At 46.4% G+C, this 16201-nt stretch overlaps 1 long non-coding RNA gene across 3 annotated transcripts in view; it reads left to right on the top strand.

Annotated features, from left to right (window-relative positions):
* The first annotated feature begins 11415 nt into the window (after window positions 1-11415).
* LOC122684352 overlaps window positions 11416-16201 on the top strand; it is a 59061-nt gene continuing 54275 nt past the window's right edge. For 2 of the 3 annotated variants that reach the window (XR_006338001.1, XR_006338000.1), the window contains exon 1: window positions 11416-11734. This is a non-coding gene — a long non-coding RNA (uncharacterized LOC122684352). Of the gene's footprint in view, window positions 12012-16201 lie in introns of all 3 variants that reach the window. The other variant, XR_006338002.1, reaches the window with a different exon arrangement.

Below are 16201 nucleotides of genomic sequence, written 5' to 3'. Positions count from 1 at the left end.
CTTTGGAGGTTCTGGAATTACTAATGGATAATAAACTTGAATGTCATGGAATGATAGGATTCTGTGTAAACCTTCCTTTCCTCTAAAAGAAGGCCCTGGAGGAATCATTGTTCCCAGAGACTCCCTCTTATATGGCTAATAATTAATGTCAGGGATCTTAGTTAAAGGAAAGACTGGTGCAAGGAAAGTTTGTGAGATCACTGCCCTATAAATTTCCCCAAAGCTTATCATCAGCCTAGATCACAGGGGAAAGATCCACAAATATTTGTATAGGTGGTTAGAAAACACAGACTAGTCTAATGAGCTGTGATGTTTCTCTGGACTTGGACACATTTTTGGCTCCGGTTGCCATGGCGCCGCTCCAGGACCTAACTCTCAGTTGATCACTTTCCCTGGATACCAGATGCTTTAGCTCCGGTCCAAGCCCTCCAGGGAACAGACCCTGGTGCTTCCTGTGGAGTCACAGCTGCCCTTTCATTCGGAGAGATTAGGACTTGCTGGTGAATTTGGTAGCTGAATTGCTTAATTTCCTTTTTGGAAAGGCTGGGTAAATCTCTTCTTTGGGTTAAGTTATAGCTCCCCTGAGTCTCAATTAATGCCCTTGGTTTTCTGACGTGTTTCATGGTTGAGTCCTGTCCTAGGAGCTACTGGGTTAGTACCCAGGCTGTTATATCCATCACTGCTATAAAAATGCTGCCGTCCATGAAGGTGTCACAGGAACAGGTTGCTATGGTGAGTGCTCCACGTGCTGGGAAACTCTCTACTCCGTCGTCACTTCTGACAGCGTGATCCCCTCCAAGAGATGTGCTCATTCCCGCTGTTATAGCCGTGGTCAAGCTCTGAGCCTCATCGAGCCCGGACAACCATTCGAGCTTCTTGGCCAGTCATCTCGCCGCCACTGGGTTCTTTCCTCTTTCTTCTCTGGAAGCTCACAGAGACTGTACCAGACAGAGCTCTTTTTAAGGACATCTACATTTAGAAGGTGGGACGTCCAAAATCTAAGGGCCGAAAACCGGCTATGTCTCGGGATTACCTGGAACACAGAGACTTAGAAGCCACCAAGAATCTCTCTTGCGCCTTTCCGCTCATCTTGCATCATTCTCCTCTGCTCAGCGAGCCAGGGTACCAGCATCCACATTGTAGGAACCGTGGCCACCCAGAGCCAGCATTCCACATCTAAGAACTGTTACGCCGGGAGAAGGATGGGTCATAGAAAACATCACTGCCCATGGAGACCCTGTGAATGCAGATGCATGGTAGGAAAAGCTCCCAGTGGGAGGGGGCTGCTTGTTTGACAAACAATAGATGCCTTTAACCTGAAGGAAGGGTCTTCCTTCAGCGCCTCCCACACCTGCCACACGTGAGTCACCAGCCCTCATGCCTATTTGCATCTCTGAGTTTTATGGATATTGTTGGTTTGCCATCTTGAAATACATCTGCTCTATGGGAGGCTGTCTTCCTTTTTGCCTACAAAACTCACTTTCTTTGCACAAATATTTTCAATGAATCCTACTTTACCCAGAAACCCTTCCTGTTCTTGCTTGCTGTGAGGTTGGTTGGGCAGATTAATAAGTGGATGAAATCTAAGTGTCAGCTGTGGCCTCACATTTCCTGGCGATCTCTGTGCAAAGGAGTGGAAGCCCCAGGAGAACCCAAGGGGGTTCAGGTGCCTCTCATACACAAAAAATTCTCTACTCTTCAGAGTTGATTCTGGTTTAAACACCACCCCCTTTGTATTCTAACAACCAGAACCAGACCAAACTTATCCAGAACCACTCGCATGAAGTCCATGTGGCCCAGCAGACTTTAACAACACGGTGGGTGCTGAGACTGAAGGGGTGGGGCTGCCTCTCAGCAACACACACAACTCAAAAGGCAAAGAATTCTCTGGTGTTAACCAGCCTCTGTGGCTCCACCATCGACCCTGGCCCGTCAAGCATCTTGTTGGTGCTTTTCTACTGCTCTTCCCTCTTGCCGTCTTCACTCATTTCTTCCCCTGCTCGGAAGCAAACCTGATCAGTTGTCCCTTCTCAGGCCATCTTGCTGCTCTCCAGGTGAAACTGAAGCTGAGGACAGAAGCTGTATCCAAGCCACGTGGGGAAGTGGTGTCTGGCTGCCCAGGGCCCAGCTTGTGGGAGCTGCTTTCTGCTCAGGTGCTAATTCCTGGTCCAATAGGCTGTGACCAGGAAGCAGAGCTGATCTTCTGTATAAAACCAGAGCATGAGGACTTCCCTGGTGATGGTCCAGTGGTTAAGAATCCACCTGACACTGCAGAGGACATGGGTTCGATTCCTAATCTGGGGATATTTCACATGCCATGGGGCAATGAGGCCCTGCTGCTGCTGCTGCTAAGTCGTTTCAGTCGTGTCTGACTCTGTGTGTCCCCATAGACAGCAGCCCACCTGGCTCCGCCATCCCTGGGATTCTCCAGGCAGAAACACTGGAGAGGGTTGCCATTTCCTTCTCCAATAATGAAGCCCTAGAGCGAAAACTATTGAGCCTGCATGCCGCAACTACTTAGCTCACACAACTAGAGCCGGTGCTCTGAAACAAGAGAAGCCTCCACAACGAGAACCCTGGCACCGCAAAGAGGAGTAACCCCCACTGGCCACAACTAGAGAAGCAACAACAAAGGCTCAACGCAGCAAAACAAGACAAAAAAAAAGGAAATAAAACAAAAAACCCCACAGAGCGTGGGGCACTGCTGCTTATGCAGGGCAGGGCAGGTGGGGACCATGCTTCCAGAACAGAGCTGCTTCCGGAGACGGGGGTGGACTCCTCCCACGGTGGGCGGGCGACTCAGCGCAGAGGATGGATGAAGGAAACAGCATGTGGACAGGGCTGAGTATTTCATTTTTGTTTCTTTACTTGTGGACAACCTTGAGGGATGTTCCCCAGCAGGATACAGGGTATTCACCATTTGGTGGAGCTAAGTATCAAGTTTTGAAGCGGGACTATGGTGATTCTCCCAGGAGAGGAGTCCCAGGCTGAGCCAGATGGGCCAGGGAGAGGATGGGCCAGGGTAGGAGGCTAAGGGAGCTCAAACACGGACCCAATACATAGATGGAACCAGGATGGAACCATAGATGTGGAACCAGGTCGACAGAAGAGCTTCAGGTGCAAGCCCAGGAGGATATGGAAAGAAAAGAAGGGGGTCAGCACTGAGGAGACAGACAGCAGTGATGAATGCCAGCAGCTGGGCTCAGGGAGGCTGGGTAAGGTGACAAGCGTGGCACTGGAAGAAAGGGCCCAGGTGACCCTGTCTACAGGGGCAAGTGGAATGATGGCCAAGGCCATGGTTCTCCTGGAAGTTCAAAGGGTGGGAACCAGGCTGGAGTCCAGCCAGGAAAAGTTACCCCGTCCTCAAAGGACCTTGAAGACCGAGAGAAAATGCAGGACTGGAGGGGAGAGGAAGGGGAGAACTGGGGACGCAGGACCGCAAGATGAGCACTCCCCAGGTGTCTGCTCAGAAAGCACCGTGGAGCTGGGGCAGGGATTGCAAGGGGCTTGTTTTGCACTCGGCACAGTGCCTGGCACATAGTAGGTGCTCAACGCACCTCTGCCGATCCTTGCGTGTGCATCGCGAGATCGGTGCCATTGTCAATTGTGTCTGGGGCAAGCTCTAATAATACACTTCTTTTCAGGAAAAGTTCTGTGCACATTAGCAAGTTTCAAGCTCAGAACTCTTGACGCATAGAAACCCGGCTAACTTTCCTTAAGCCAATTTTTGCCATACTTGTCTGGGTAGAGCGTCCCCCAACTTAACTCCCGTGATACCTGTTAACACTGGAAGGATCCCGGCTTCCTTGGAGGGACCAAGGAACCCAGGAAGGAGCTGGCATCTGAGCCAGCACCTGAGTTTGTGGACTCCAGCAGCGTTCATACTGCAGTCCTTACCGGAGAGCTCACAGCCCCTTCTCTTTGGAGGCTTATCACACTGGCCCCCTTGAAGTCAAAGAACATTTTCTGTCAATTTTTAATGTGATTTCTTTCTTCCTTCTTTCTTATACCCTCTTTCTCTTCCCTCCCTTTCCCTTTTTGTTTCCTTAAAAAGGGGGATTTGTGTTTCTTCTCCCAGGAATGTGGAGACCACAAGAGAAACATCATCCCTCCTGACCCTCTGACCCTGGGTGTACCTTCATTCATTCATTCAGTACTGGGAGTACCATTGACCAGGATCGGGGAACAGTGCTCTCAAATCTTAGATGAGTAACTTCAACCTAGTAATAATTGAATAATAATAATAATAATAAAAGAACAGCAAGACAATCTAATTACATTCAAAAATAGAAAGCATACACCAGTGATTTTTTATGACTGTCTAACATCACTAGGGGAATTAAAAAAAAAAAAAAATTCCTGAGTTTCTATGCCTGAATCAGAACCTCTGATGTTTAGCTTTTAAAATTGTTAAAAGTTACCCAGGAAATACAGAGCTTACCTGGCCTGGGACTGTGAATTAGTGTTCGCAAAATGCTGTAGACGACAGGTGAACTCTTTGACATCAGGGATGGAGCAGCATCTGGCTGGGTGGGTTATCACACTGGTCCCATTTGCTAATGAGGAAGGTGTCAGAGAGGTACCCTGCCCTGGGGACCAGCCAGCCTTCTGCAACACAGACACCTGTTCATGTGCCCCGCAAGTCGATACCCACACGCTGCCTTTCTGCTCTGAATGCCTCGAAAGGGTGCAGGTGACCTGTTACACTTCTGGTTGGTGTCAGGGTTTCTGTGATGCTTCAGTCTCCAGATTTGCCTGTTAAAGTTCCATCTATTTCCTGTTTTACCCACATTCACTGTGTGGGACAATGATATTGAAGACTTTCCTCAAAGCTGTGACAGATGATCGAAAATTATTTGGAAAATAACTCGATCATAATAACAACAACAGTCCTACTTCGAACCCTATGTTCCCTGAGCGTGCTTTCTACCCCCAGAGTGCTTTCAAAGCTTCTGGGATTGCTTTGGGGCCAGCTTTTGTCATGAGAGCACCTTCATAACTGACACTTCATCCGAGGCCCCATTTGCTTCTTTACACATTTAGTCACACGTAGAGATCCTCCAGGCTTCCTTGGTAGCTCAGCTGGTAAGGTATCCATCTGCAATGCGGGAGACCCCGGTTCAATTCCTGGGTCACGAAAATCCCCTGCAGAAGAGATAGGCTAACCACTCCAGTATTCTTGGGCTTCCCTGGTGGCCCAGACAGTAAAGAATCTGCCTGCAAGGTGGGAGACCTGGGTTTGATCCCTGGCTTGGGAAGATCCCCTGGAGGAGGGCATGGCAACCCACTCCAGTATTCTTGGCTGGAGAATCCCCATGGACAGAGGAGCCTGGTGGGCTACAGTCCATGGGGTCGCAAAGAGTCGGGCACGACTGAGAGGCTAAGCACAGCACACAGAGATCCTCCAGCCAGAGCAGCTGGCTCCAAATGACTCCTATAGCGTGACTGCACAAAGGTGTCTACATCAGCTGTTTTAGTAATATTGCAGACTGCAGCTGAACAGTTCAGTTGGACCCCTGAGATATTCCTTCTCAAATCATGTAGCACTCATTTTGGAAACCATATCTCCCCCCCCCCCAACCCCCTGCCCCACACCACCTTTTAGTCTTTATTTATCACTTTAGTTCAGTCCTGGATTCTCGTCCCAAGCTGCGGGTAAGGAGAGCTCTGGATAAATTCATCCTTTACTTTAGAGTGACAGAACTAGAAATAGCTGGTTTCTTTCTGTTTGGAAAAATTGAGTGGTCATGGAAAATGCTTATGACAGAGTTTACACAAGTGAGCCCTGAAAGGGATTCCTCCTGCCCTTCGTTTTTCCTCTTCTTTACTTCCTCCTTCCTTCCTTCCATCCACATTCACTAAATATCCATACTGTCAGGCAACATCCTAGATTCTGAGTCAGACACAAAGGTAAAAACAAAATGTAGCCTCTAACGTTATCTGAAGGTGCCTTGGCAGACGTTGGGGAATGCCTTCCTGGCTCACAATTCCTTTTTCTGCAGACTTCTCTTTCAGGGCATGGACCTAGAAAGACGTGGGACTCCCAGGTCAGAGAGGCAGGACTTTATTCCCCTCAGCAGCAGGTGATAAGGCTTATTTTTGCACCAGTCCTGAGGCCCAGTTCTCACAGGGCAACGAGAAGGGGGGCCAGGTGACACCCCTGCCCATAGTAGCTTGAATTATCAGAGAGGATTTTTGAGTTTAGAGAATTTCAGTCTTTTATGAAGGGGAACGTGCTGGCCATTTTCTTCAAGAGGTCTCATTTCTGTGCTTTGAGACTGCTTGATGTACACGGAGGGTCTCCCCAGCACTCTTTCTCTCGTCCTCTCTGAATCCAGAGAAAGAGAAAGCAGCAGACAGAGGATGAGATGGTTGGATGGCATCACCGACTCCATGGACATGAGTCTGAGCAAGCTCCAGGAGCTGGTGATGGACAGGGAGGCCTGGCGTGCTGCAGTCCATGGGGTCACAAAGGGTCGGACACGACTGAGTGACTGAACTGACCTGAGACACATCTGGAGTGAAGTGGGGTGAGGACCCAGATCCTGTCCCTGCTCTGCTGGTTTGTCCTTGCCTGCTCTGTCGTCTCCTTCAGACCCTCTATCTAGCTCCATATTCTGCTCAAACCAGGGCTGCCAACCTCAGCCCTGACTAAGTCCTGGGCACCAGTTTTAGACCCATTTATCAAGAGCTGGGGTTGGCAGACTATCGTCCGACAGCCAAGTCTAGCTTGCAGTCTGTTTTTGTGCATCTCTGGAGTGTGGAAGGACTTTAAATTTTTAAAAGGTTGTGAAAAAGAGAGTGAGAAGAAAACAAGGGGGGTTATCAGACAGGGACATCCCACAAAGCCTTAAATATTTCCACAACTGAGTGGCTGAACTGACTGACTGATTTACTGTCTTGACCTTTAAAGGAAACGTTTGCCAGTTCTGATTCTAGATGTTGAGTCACGTGACGGGGGAAAGGCGACCTATAGAAGAACAGCAGCTGCACCATCCCCAGGATGGATGGGATGCTGGAGGCCTGGGATGGTGTGCCTTCCCGTTCTCAGAGGTGTCCTGCTCCCCTCCCCGGTAGAAAGCAGACTGTGTGACCCTGCCACCTTCCGCCTGTCTTAGAAGATTCGGGTTTCTCAGGTCATAAAATTATACTCTCTTTCTGTACATGTATTAGTCGCTCAGTCGTGTCTGACTTTTTGCAACCCCATGGACTGTAGCCCATCAGGCTCCTCTATCCATGGAATTCTGCCGGCAAGAGTGCTGGAATGGATTGCCAGTCCCTTCTCCATGGAATCTTCCTGACTCAGGGATCGAACTCAGGTCTCCTGCATTGTAGGCAGATTCTTTACTGTCTGAGCTATCAGGGAAGCCCTCTTTGTACATACACACACACACACACACACACACACTGTTGTGAATTAACTCAGAAAAGTGAAGAAGACCATGTAAATCAGTATTCCAGTTGTGATACGTGGTTTAAACTAGAGAGGAGCTCTGACTCATCTTCGTCTCTCGCTCAAACGCAGCTACAGCGTCAATTAGGATTTAGACGATGTTCTCAGACCCGGGGAATGAATTGCTGAGTGCCAGGAAAATAATACTGCAGTGTCTATGCATGCATGGAGCTAGCTGGACAGCTTCTCAAATGGATTTCCTTTGTGTGGTCAACCATCTGAGCTCTGTAGAATTTCTCTCTTCTCAAAGTCATCTTGGAATCCCTGAGCCCTCAGATTCCGGCAGCATCTAATATTTTTTTTTAACCTCTCCATTGACATAAAGACCTAAGATGTGTATTCATACTTTCTATACACTGAAACTCGCTCTCAAAAATATGGAAAAACATGCTTGAGACTATTGATGCTCACTTTGTAATGACTGTGGGACATTTTCTTCCTCTGGGCTCTTTCCAGGGTTCACTTGAGCCTCTAACCTTGGCCTTGGAGTGTGGCAGGTGGTAGAGTGATGTACATAGACCACAGGAGACAAAGTCAGATTTTAACTAAATCAAGAGTGTGATTGAGGGACTTCCCTGGCAGTCCAGTGTTTAAGACTTTGCCTTCCAGGGTTGGGGGTGAGGGTTTGATCCCTTGCCAGCAAGCTGAGACCCCACATGCCTCGCAGCCAAAAAACTGAAACATAAAACAGAAGCGATAATGTAAGAAATTCAATAAAGACTTTTAAAATGGCTCACATTTAAAAAGAATTGTTTTTTTTAAAAAAAAGAGTGCTACGAAAAAAAGTGGACATTTGAATGATGGTGGTTTGCCATCTTGAAGCAAAATTATAGTTTTGAATCAGAATGTTCAATCATCTTAGGAACAGATGTGAATGAAATGTAACATGTTAATGACAAAGATTGGGATAATACTGAATATTTTTCTCATATTTTTCTAAGTCTCACTGGGTGACTCTGGAGTACAGAACACCTGGTCTGTTCCGAGGGCCTTGTATGAATGAACTTGTTTAATTCCCACATCCCTTGAAGCAGATGTTGCTGTGATCCTCATTCGATAAGAGAGGATGCCAAGGCACAGAAAGCAAATGGTGTAGCTCTCATCAAAGCCTGATGTTTAATTTCCAGAGCCCGAAGCCTTTCTTGACCGACCTCTCAGGTGCTCAGCATGCTCGGTCGCTCAGTCGTGTCCGACCCTTTGAGACCCCATGGGCTCCTCTGTCCGTGGGATTCTCCAGGCAAGAATACTGGAGTGGGTTCCCACTTCTTCCTCCAGAGGATCTTCCCGACCCAGGAATCGAACCCAAGTCCTCTGCACTGGCAGGCGGATTCTTTAGCACTGAGCCACCTGGGGAGCCCTAGGCTCTCAGAACTCCTAGTTATGTTCTGGAAGAGTGATGCCCATCAATGGTCATAAATTAGAGTCACCTGGGAAATTTAAGAAAACTCGTGTGCCTGGATCTCACTCAGACTTTCCTACTGGGGTTGCTGCTACATTCGGGGGCACCTCTTAACATGTAATGTGGATGGAGAATCACTCCTCCAAGGGGCTGTCTTTTTTTTTTTTTTTTTTAGTTGGAGGCTAATTACTTCACAACATTTCAGTGGGTTTTGTCATACATTGATATGAATCAGCCATAGAGTTACACGTATTCCCCATCCCGATCCCCCCTCCCACCTCCCTCTCCACCCGATTCCCCTGGGTCTTCCCAGTGCACCGGGCCCGAGCACTTGTCTCATGCATCCCACCTGGGCTGGTGATCTGTTTCACCATAGATAGTATACATGCTGTTCTTTTGAAACATCCCACCCTCACCTTCTCCCACAGAGTTCAAAAGTCTGTTCTGTACTTCTGTGTCTCTTTTTCTGTTTTGCATATAGGGTTATCATTACCATCTTTCTAAATTCCATATATATGTGTTAGTATGCTGTAATGGTCTTTATCTTTCTGGCTTACTTCACTCTGTATAAGGGGCTCCAGTTTCATCCATCTCATTAGGACTGATTCAAATGAATTCTTTTTAACTGCTGAGTAATATTCCATGGTGTATATGTACCACAGCTTCCTTATCCATTTGTCTGCTGATGGGCATCTAGGTTGCTTCCATGTCCTGGCTATTATAAACAGTGCTGCGATGAACACTGGGGTGCACGTGTCTCTTTCAGATCTGGTTTCCTCAGTGTGTATGCCCAGAAGTGGGATTGCTGAGTCATATGGCAGTTCTATTTCCAGTTTTTTAAGAAATCTCCACACTGTTTTCCATAGCGGCTGTACTAGTTTGCATTCCCACCAACAGTGTAAGAGGGTTCCCTTTTCTCCACACCCAAGAGGCTGTCTTAAGGTTTAAGTACGTGCAATTGACACTTGGGATTTTACCTCATTGGTCAGGGTGGTGGTGGTTTAGTTGCTAAGTTCAGTTCAGTCGCTCAGTAGTGTCTGAGACACCATGGACCGAGGCACACCAGGCCTCTCTGTCCATCACCAACTCCCAGAGCTTGCTCAAACTCATGTCCATCGTGTCGTTGATGCCATCCAACCAGCTCATCTTCTGTCATCCCCCTCTCCCCCCACCTTCAATCTTTCCCAGCATCAGGGTCTTTTCCAATGAGTCAGTTCTTTGCATCAGGTGGCCAAAGTATTGGAGTTTCAGCTTCAGCATCAGTCACTAAGTAGGTCTCGGCAATTTTTAAAAGCTCTCACATTATTCTCATGCGTACCTATGGTTGAACACTAGGAACTCACTGTTCTTTGTAGGGCACTATTAAATAGAAATGGTTCACTTCACATCCCATCTAAAATCCTTAAAGACCATTTAATTCGGCAGCTCTTAATATAAAGGAGTTTTCATGGTTCGCACCAATGTTTAAATCTGATTCAAACTAATGACCCTTTAAGTATATATTTATATGTCTTTATTATTATTATTTTTTAATTTTTTTGACCAGGCCACATGACACATGGGTGCTTAATTCCCTGACCAGGGATCGAACCTGCATCCCCTGCAGTGGAAGTGCAGAGTCTTAACCACTGGACTGCTAAGGAAGTCCCTAAAAATCTTTTTTAAAGGCAAATATTTTGCTTTACGAATTTTTTATGTAATACTCACTCATAGAAGTTAATTTAAAGTGCTAATACAATGACCTAGATGTTCAATAAAGGAGAAATAAAAGGAAATAATTTTCAATAAAATAGTACAGCTTTTACTTTCAATATGTAAGTGTGTAGGCACCACCGTATAAAGGGGCATATTAAGGCTCTCACCCACACCGTCTTGCACGTGGCCACTGGGAAGACACACTGCCACGGGAGTGTCAGGACAACTGTCACGCTACAAGCTGTGTTGCTGTGGGTGCTGTGATTTTTTTGAAATGCTGAACTCTCGGTAAAATTTCAAAGACACAATGTACAATTTTCTCTTTGACTTACACGATGATTGCATTTTTGGAAAAGTCAGTGTCTACTAAGACTGTACAAAAGTACTTTCTAGTTGGATGTAAAAGTGGAGTTGGGTTCCAAGCTCAGAAAACTATAAACAAGTTTCTCACCTACATAACTGTCTGGTGGGACATGGAACAGTTGCACAGAATTGTCTTCTGTGTTCCTGGCCTCCATCCACTCAATGCAGGAACACCCAATCTTCACAATTCTCAAAAAAGAATTAGGCTCTCTAGTGGCTCAGACGGTAAAGAACCTGCTTGCAATGCAGGAGACCCGGGTTCGATTCCCAAGTCAGGAAGATCCCTTGGAGAAGGAAATGGTAACCCACTCCAGTATTCTCGCCTGGAGAATCCCATGGGCAGAGGAACCTGGCCGGCTACAGTCCATGGGGTCTCAAAGAACCGGGCTTGACTGAGCAACTAACTCTGACACACGTTTCTCAAATGCTCCCTAGGGGGCAGTAGCCCTCCACCAGTTAGATTTGATGACTTAGAAATGATTTTTCTCCAGGGTACATTCACAGGGGTAAGAGTGTTATTGGCAAGCAAGTGGCTATGGTCCTACATGTGCGAGAAGGAAGTGGGCTAGGTGGTGGCCCAGATAAGGGAAGCCAGCCTTTGTCTGGAGTCGTAAGAGCTTGTCCCCACACAGGGGCACAGGAGGAGGAGATCTGAGAGGTTGCCCTGCCGCTTTGGCAGTCGTTGATGTTGGTGACTCAGTTATAAGGACACACGCTGATATTTGACCTGAGTCTGCTAGAATCCAATAACTTAGAAGTGGATCTGCCAGAAAATACACAAAACGAATTTTTGGAAGCTCTGCTGGAAACTGTGATCCGCGAAGGTAAGCGAGCTCCGCTTTCCGATCTCTCCATCAAGACTGACTTCCCTGGAGCCTGTGTGCGTGGGGACACTCTGAGACTTTCACACTGAGCCAAACCTTCCCACTTCCTTTCATCGTCTTGCTAAATGAGAAAATCGCTGCTGCTGGGGATTAAATGCTTGCCCACTACTAGGAAATTGTGACGGTGACTTGAGTTCGTGAATCATGCAGGGTTGCAGGGGACTCACAAAGACTCAGAGATGCACACGGAAGATGGATACCAAAAAACACGTCGGTGGTAGGGAGAGAAGTACCTTGTTTCCCCCATTTTGAACAGTCTCTGTTTTAAAGCTATAAATAATGTCTCCGTCGCTTTCCAAATAATTTTCTTCTAGGCAACCTTCATATGATAACACATATGTGCATGATGTATTTTCCATCAATGCCATTTGCAGTTGGGGAGAGCTGATTCTCTCTTTTCTTTTTCGGGGCTGTGAACGGTCTTCACCGTTGTACAGGTTTTACTCTAGTTCCTGTGTGCGGGCTTCTCACTGCGGTGGCCTCTGTTGTCACGGAGATGGGCTGTAAGAAGTGCAGGCTTCAATAGTTGCGGCCGGTGGGTTCAGTATTGTTGGTCCCAGGCTCTAGAGCACAGTTTCAATAGTTGTGGTGCCCGGGCTTAGCTGCTCCAGGGTATGTGGGATCTTCCCAGATCAGGGATGGAACCCATGTCTCCTGCATTGGCAGGCGGATTCCTTACCACTGAGCCACTCTGGAAGCCCGGGAGAGTTGATTCTTAACCCACGTTGCTCTCATACATTCCTGTGAGAGGTTGGTGGCACGGCGCCCGTTCTGGGAAAGAGGTCACAGTTCGTTTCTTGCTGGTTCTTTAGGTGAAGCTCCTGGCAGAGCCAAGCTTGCCCCTCTGGACTCGGAAGTTTTTTGTGCAGACGTTGGGCTGCCTTATGTGGCTCCAAAGGAAGGATTCTTAGGAAGTCCTGAGCTGGGTGATGGCAATATTTTATACTGCTGTTGACTCATGATTCAGAGCCAGAATTAGAGAAGATACCTTATGATGATGTCTACCGTGTCAGAGCTACCAGTATTAAATGAATATGGTGATGGTGGTCTTTTAGTCCCTAAGTTGTGTCCGACTCTTTGAGACCCCATGGACTGTAGCCCACCAAGCTCCTCTGTCCATAGGATTCTCCAGGCAAGAACACTGGAGTGGGTTGCCATTTCCTTCTCCAGGGGATCTTCCCCACCCAGGAGTTGAACCCAGGTCTCCTGCACTCAGGCAAGTCTCCTGCATTGCAGGCAGATTCTTTACCAACTGAGCCACCAGGGAAACCTGTTGTAGATGTTGGGTCGGCCAAAAAGTTCGTTTGGGTTTTTCCATAGATAGTATGGAAGAACCCGAATGAACTTTTTGGCCAAGCTGATAGACCATGTTACCACACATTTTGCATTCCACACTGTGAAGTTAACTTTGATTATCACCCTTTTAGGTTTTAACATGTTCTCCTGTGTCAAAAATCAATGGTTCTCAGTAATCTGGGGAGAAACATTCCTTTGAGAATCTTATGAAAGCTCACCAATAAGAAAGCACATCTTCGTATATCCACAAGAGTTTGCAAACAATTTTAGGGGCTTCTCAGACCACAGAATCCCACACAAGGATCTCTTGGGGGTCCGTGGACCTTGTGTTCAAAATCCTAGAACACATACTTGTTGAGAGAGCTTTTATTTTGGGGGGATTCTTGATTTTGATAACAACTGCCAGGTTTTTATTTGATTTTAAGCTAATATATATGACAAATTGTTCATTGGAAGAGAGCAGAGATCATGGAAAATATAAATCTGCTCCAAAATTATGTATAATCTGTGTTTGTTCTCTGCAAACTCTTGGTGAGGAAAGAGGGAAATAGTTGAGAGAGGTGTTTATGATACTGGGCATTTGTAATGAGTTGTGGTTTGAACAACCCCAGAGCAGCTCACTCTGTCTCAATGCCTGGAATGATTTCTTCCAGTGTCTGGCCACTTGGAAAAGAGAGACAGGATGGGACTTGGATTTGAACTACTAAACAAGGTGGGTTGGGGACTTGGCTTCCAGTGGCTTCCATGTTGTTAGATGGTTGGTCTTGGGAGGGTAGGAAAGGAGAATGTATGTAATTGACTCACAGCTCAAAGAGAGATTTCCCTTAGGTTGGAGGTTCATCTGAAGCTTACTCCCTGGAAGGATGGTGCTTGGTCATCATTTATGCCGTTCGTCCAATTGCTTTAACCAGATCTGTTGCGGGTATCAGCCTCACAGAGGGAGAGTGTTGTTTGGGCTGAGCTGGAGAACTTCAAGGCCAGTTCTGAAAGTCTGGGCACTTCGGGGAAAGAAAACCTGCAAGTGATCTTGGCTAAGGTCACTTCATTTCTCAAGCTGTCGGTTTTCTCAATGTAAAAATAACTGAAGCAAGACTTAATCATCTCCTTGGTTTACCCATTTGGTGATTTCATTCAATTCAACAAATATTTATGGAGAGCTATTTGCCAGGAATGTTCTAGGCACTTGGAAGGATCAGCAAACAAAACAAACAGAATTCACTGTCTCCCTGGAGGGCATGGGGTGGGGGCTTGGGAAGGGGGGTTGGCGTTGTCATTGTCCTTAAGGTGGTGGTTGAGTTGAAGAGATGGGCCAAAGCTTTCCAGGCAGATGGAAGAGCCAGGCAAAGGCCCTGAGATTGGCATGACTGGGTGGAGAGGCGATGGGCAGAGTGCCCAGGGCTGTGGAAGCAGGTGGGGAGGGGGAGCAGGGTCAGGGACAAAACAGCAGGTGGGCGGAGCTCCATGCATGCCCAGAGGGGCAATGGAACTTGGGCTGGGTCTTGAGCCCCATCCATGAAAACCCCCTGAGCACTGAACAGCCTGCAAAATATGCAGGTTAGGGGGTGCCCTGAAGAGCCCCACATCAATTCATCTATAAAGGAAAGATGAAAGTCACCTTTCTCTAGGTCACGATTGCTTTTAGTTCAATATGATTATGATGACTCTGATGCCCACTAGTAAAACTTCTGAGGCCCCATAACTTTGCTCTCCTTCCTTGAAATCCCCTACAAGGGGCTCCTGGGTGTCTCACATGTGCTACAGATAACCGTGTCAGTCCTTCTCACTCACCACGGCATGCTATTGCTTTGCTGTTCCCAAGTTCGTCAGTTCACTGAGAGCTGGGCATCGAGCACGGGGCGTTCTGGACTCGTTGCTCAGGGATCTCGGCCCAGGTCCACTGTCTGTCCTGACAGCTGAGGACCCTGCCCTGAGGCTCTGACCCTCTTCCAGACCCTCTGCTGGGACCCTCTGGGCAGAAGCCCCTTGAGTAGAGAGTACAGGGCGTGATCACTGAAGTCAGAGAAACAAACAAACCTCCACATTGGATCAGTTTCACTATTTGAACTTTACAAGGAATTGGCTGTTTAACTTGGGCTACTTCCCCAAACCTTCTCCATGGGTAAAATGGGACTCATAATGGCATCTTGTCCTCATGGCGCTTTTTTAAGGAGTAACTGAGACAGTACATACAAAGTCCTTATCACACTCTGGCACATAATATATGCTCAGTAAACTTGTTTCTTAAATCTTCTGAATTCTCTGGAACAGTGCTGATTTAAAATATTTTCACATGATAACTTCAGAAACAGGTGTTAAGTATAAGTTGGTGCAATGTTTCCATGAAAATAAAATTGGTGATATGCATGAAGAGATTCAAAGTAATTTTATCCTATTATGCAGTAATTTTGTTTCTTGGCTATGTGGTAGAAATTTTCAGAAGTGTGAACAAAGATATAAGAATGTTTATCAAAGTCTAATTATGGCATATACAAAGATAGAATAGCATGCAGCCATTAAAAATAAAGTTTACAGAGAATCTTCAACGATGTGAGAAAAAATCCTTGTGACATAGGTTTAAATGGAAAGGTCAGGAATTAAAGTTATATATTTAGTGTACTACCTAACTTGATAAATTTATCTTCTGTTATAGATAAAAACTGAGCAAGAATATGGATTAAAATGTTAATAGTAGTTCTTTCTGGGTGGTGGGATTACAGATGTTTTTAGTTGCTTCTTTGACTTTTCTGTAGTTTCTAAAATAAACATGGGTTACTTTTTTAAGCAGGAAAAAAAAGCAATGCATTTTATTTCTAATTTTATTTTTAAATCGTGTGGTAAGTGCATGCATACTTATCAGACCATGTGTTTGGAATTTTATTTGGAAAGTATGGTTACAGTAAATATAGGTCAACTACTTTCCAAGATTTCTTAATTGGAAACTAAAAAAAAAAAAAACTTGAAAATAAATTATTTCCTGGACTAGTCTGGATGAGAAGAGAAAATAAAATTTTAAAGGAGATGGAATAATGCCTTCAGCATCCTCATGTACAAATAACTCTCCCCTTTTGGCCTTCGGGACAGTGTTGGGGTAGGGTTTCTTCTGTTTCTTTT

This window comes from Cervus elaphus, chromosome 26 (assembly GCF_910594005.1).
Source record: "Cervus elaphus chromosome 26, mCerEla1.1, whole genome shotgun sequence".
NCBI lineage: Eukaryota > Metazoa > Chordata > Mammalia > Artiodactyla > Cervidae > Cervus > Cervus elaphus.
This window is presented reverse-complemented; position numbering and strand designations above follow the sequence as displayed.